We start from the raw sequence: 4,300 nt of genomic DNA on the forward strand, positions 1-4,300 counted from the left end.
TTGTGGAAATATAGGTAGGAATAACCAAGATAAAAGAAGGTTAGAGAAATATACCGTGTGTAAGTGGTTAGCTGATATTGAAAGTAGAATAGTTAGTCTGAGAATAAACAATGAGACAGCAGAATTAAACAGGCTATGTTAACCGTGTATACAAATGTAAGTGATGCTCACATAACCTTGAATGGTAAGTAATTTAAAAATGCAGCAAATCTGAGTGAGTTTCAAAAATAATGTAGGCAATTATGGCGATCGGTCAAAGAGACAGACAGGTTAACAAATCTACGAAAGTTCCTATAGGTAAAATATGAGGGTGGCTCGGTAAATGAATTTGCCACATAAATGGAGGATCACGTAGCAACAGTAAAAGGAACAGGATTCCTTTGTTAAAGGTAAGTTATTTGCTAATGATAATTCCCTATATATAGAAATAAATGAGGCATTAAAAAAAAAAAAAAAAAATGTGAAAAATAGCATCCTAGATATGAGTTTTACAAAAAGAAAAGGGAAAATAGCAAAATGATAGGAAATCAGGAAGAAAAATCCTAAGGGACTAATAGCCAAAAAAAAAAAAAAAAAAACCTACCAGAGAAATTTTGAGTAATTTAAATAGATGCAGGGAAGTTCGAACAGCAGACTGGAACGAGGCAAAAAAAAAAAAAAAAAAAAATTACCCTAGAGTTAAATAGAATAATGGGCAGAAATTTAGGTCAAAGACAGTTTAAAGAAATAAAGATGACACATTTAGGTCTAGGGAAAGATTACATAAAAAGGGGATAGAAATTAGGTAAAATAATGAAAAAGGGAAAACATACAGGGAGAAAGGCAGGCACAGAGATAAAGAACCCCATCATGAAATTAAACAAAGACACTTCTCAGAAAGCCCTCCGGCACAAAGAAAGTGAAATACAAATCCTCCAAATAGTGAAAAGAAAAGAATTAAAAATAATTAGCCGGATAGAAAGGAAGTCAGGAAGACGAAAAATTTTATATAGGAAAGATAGGCATATGTAGCGGAGGTACATCCACGTTGCAAGTGACTATTTTATCTTATGGAGACTCTGGCAAATATAGTTGATATACTAGGATGCAATACAGTGATAGAATATTGAGAAATACCTGCTTCCAAATTTTAAGGGTGAAAATAAAATGATATGCAGAAATGAAATGCAAACAAGTAAAAATCAAGGGGTATGAACCGTCAGGTTAGGTAGAGAATTAAATGCCAAAATGTGCCAAATGATGAATAAAGATGTAATTTTTTGTAACATTTCCCAATAGAGCCTTAAGATATCGTTCAAAAACGATACAATGATGAAGTAAGAATTTTGTTTGTGAGAAGTGCAGGCTTAAAATAAAGAAAAGAAAAAAATGAGATAGTCAGGGTATGATTCTACTTGTCAAAGACAAGTCTTTTACAAAACTGGCCACTTTGTATAAGACGAATTTGACAGGAGAAACAGACTCCAGACTAAGAAAGGGAAATGGAAATTGATTAAAAAGACAAGGAGAAATAAAGTTGAGAAATAGGAAGAGTACCCAAGAATAGATATACTCCTTGTCAATATATGACAGGCGCCATATAAATAAAATAGAATGTCGACAGAAATACAGTGAATAAAATAGAATAGCCTAAATAAAAAAAGGGAATTCCAAGAAATAAATGTCATAGGCAATTGAAGCTATAGGCTTATAGAATTAAAAGAAATATGTTGTTGTTAGGCACAAAGGTTTAAGATGAAGATATAGGCATATGAATAATAAATGAGCTATGATGCTATTAAATAAATAAAGTCTGATCAGTACTGAAAATATAAAAAGCTAGAATTTAGCTAGAAAAGTCATAATGATGCCTAAATAAAAATAACCCGCAGAGATAAAGAAAATAGGTTAACTAAAAATAGGATGCCAGAGTCTGTCAAAAGAGACAATAATGCAGTTCAGATGAAGGAAAATACAAGCACACTAATTAATTAATACTACTCCGGATAAATTAACTCATCTGAATGGCGGGAATGACTTCTAAAATAAAGGAGTAGAGATTACGGTTAGGTAATCAGAAAGGGGCAAAAAATTTACCATAAGGAGCATAGAAATAGGGATAGATGAGAAATAGGCAGAGATTAGCCATTGCAGGCGATAGGTTAGGCAGAAAAGAATAGAAACATCGGCGCCAGAACCTGCCCAGAGAAACTGTCAAAAAACTTATTAAAACTTTTTAAATACCGGTATGAATCATGAAATATTACCTATCAGCCAACGCCCCATAACGAACACGGTGAGTGTTAAAATGAATCAATAAGACTCCTTATAAATCTCCCGAGATATATTACCCAATGAGGATAGAAGTTAGACTAGTTAGATCATCATAAGTAGAATATAACTGACATGTCTATCCCGATAATAAAAAATGTTTGGCTCGATTATTGAGGAGTAAAATATTGTAAGTACCATGGTCAAAGAATACAAGCCATTCACGGCTATTAGCATTTCGAAGAATGTTAGAAATTAGAGTGAAGTCGACGGGCTCACTCAGCTCCTCTAACTATTGACAGAATGATGATCTAAATTTGGAGACAGAAAGAATAAGCCTATAGAGTGATGTTACTAAGTTTAGTAAGAATATAGAGCCATAAAAATAATAGAACTAGTCTAGAATAGGGAGAATAGCAGGATAAAGAGCAGATTAAAGAGTGACCCATCCCTAGATTTGAATAGGGTAAGTAAACAGAGTAGATAGATTTAAGATATGTAGAGAAATAAGGGTTAAAGTGGAAATCCTGCTCCACTAAGATTGACAGATGTAAAAGATTTTTTTTTGGAATGATAGGATCTTAGGGATAATAAGCAGTATTTGCTAAATTACCCAAGTTAACCTAAAAATATGTAGTGTGCAAATGAAATAGAAGGCTATAAATAATGAAGAGAAATTAATTTTGATCCTACATTACCTTAACCCGATCTCTTACCCAGGAGTTATAAAAATAATGTGTGAAGCCTCATAAATATAAAAAGAAATGTCTCATTAAAAAGGTAAAACCCGAAGAAGGGTAATGTATCATGAGAGTAGTCTTAAATTAAATGAAAATAACCGAGTAGGATAGATTATCCAAATAATGGTCTAGAGAAGTTTAAAAATTTGTTTAGGGCATAGAGTATATGTGCTTATTGCTCGTGAGAATGATTGTGATTTTGCAGTCCAGGAAGGACTATTGTGGATGAAAAAATAAAAGGAATCTTAGGAGCCTTAAAGTACTGGATGTTTGTCCAGGATAAATCACTTTGTTGGTAGGTTTATGATGATAAAAGAAAGATTATTTAAAAGGACAGGAACATGTTAAAAGGAAATATAACTACCAATATTTTGTTTCAGTTGTCAGGTAGGAAACCTAGAAATAAGAAGAATTAAAATAGAACAAGAGAAACCAAAGGTTAATAGAAATGATGTAGATGAATTACTCCCAAAAATAGGAATCATATAACAGGATTGCATATTGCTTAAAGGAATACATACAAGGAATAGGGAGAAAAACTTGTTCATGAATAGAAATTCCTGACATACTAACAAAATACTAACAAAAACTCATGCTCAAGTTAGTAGGACATCCAGTAATCAAAGACTGCATTTGATGATGAAATAAATTTTTGACCTAAGATAGATGTTTGAGATCGTAAAATTAAAGCCTACGTATAAGAAGTATAAAGGTCATATAAGGGTAAGAATCCTTTAGAAATTACGATTGCATTTTCTCAATCCCATAGTGGTGGTACCAACGGACTACCAGGGACTCTGTTCCCAGAACTTGACAAATGATAAAAACATACTGGTCTACATAGAATTTGATTTAACAAAGAAGGGTTGATGAGTCTGTAACAGAATGATTTGAGACCAGGATAAATAACTAGACATTCGTGTCTATAGAAATTCTTTTGGGAAATGCACCCGAATTTATTAGAGATTAATGAAAACTGTGCAATATTTTTCTTGTAGTAAGAAGGGTGAAATAAGCCATGATAAGTCAAGTTAAAATAGAGAAAAGGGGGCAAATAAAATAATGGCAAGGGGTTGAGGATGTCCTGCGAACTATATATAGACCAACATAGAAGACTAATAACAATTACTTAAAGAGAACGATTTACTTTGAAATAACTCGGTATATGGGAAACAGATTTTTTTTTTGGTTAGGTAGATTAAGAAAGACTACTAAACTCCTTGGGAAATGAAATAAAAATATCTGGGCACTCATACAAATATTGAGGGTAACAAATGAGTGAAATCTTTCAATTATGTAAAGTGTGTTAT

The 4,300-nt window shown here is 32.5% G+C and overlaps 1 long non-coding RNA gene across 1 annotated transcript in view; it reads left to right on the plus strand.

Moving 5' to 3' along the window:
- Nucleotides 1-734, plus strand: part of LOC137651311 (uncharacterized) — a 181,038-nt gene extending 180,304 nt beyond the window's left edge. Inside the window, exon 2 of the long non-coding RNA XR_011046085.1 lies at nt 1-734. This exon is cut by the window's left edge and continues 494 nt beyond it. This is a non-coding gene — a long non-coding RNA (uncharacterized lncRNA).
- The last annotated feature ends 3,566 nt before the right edge of the window (nt 735-4,300 follow it).

Source organism: Palaemon carinicauda, chromosome 12, assembly GCF_036898095.1.
Source record: "Palaemon carinicauda isolate YSFRI2023 chromosome 12, ASM3689809v2, whole genome shotgun sequence".
Taxonomy (NCBI): Eukaryota; Metazoa; Arthropoda; class Malacostraca; order Decapoda; family Palaemonidae; genus Palaemon; species Palaemon carinicauda.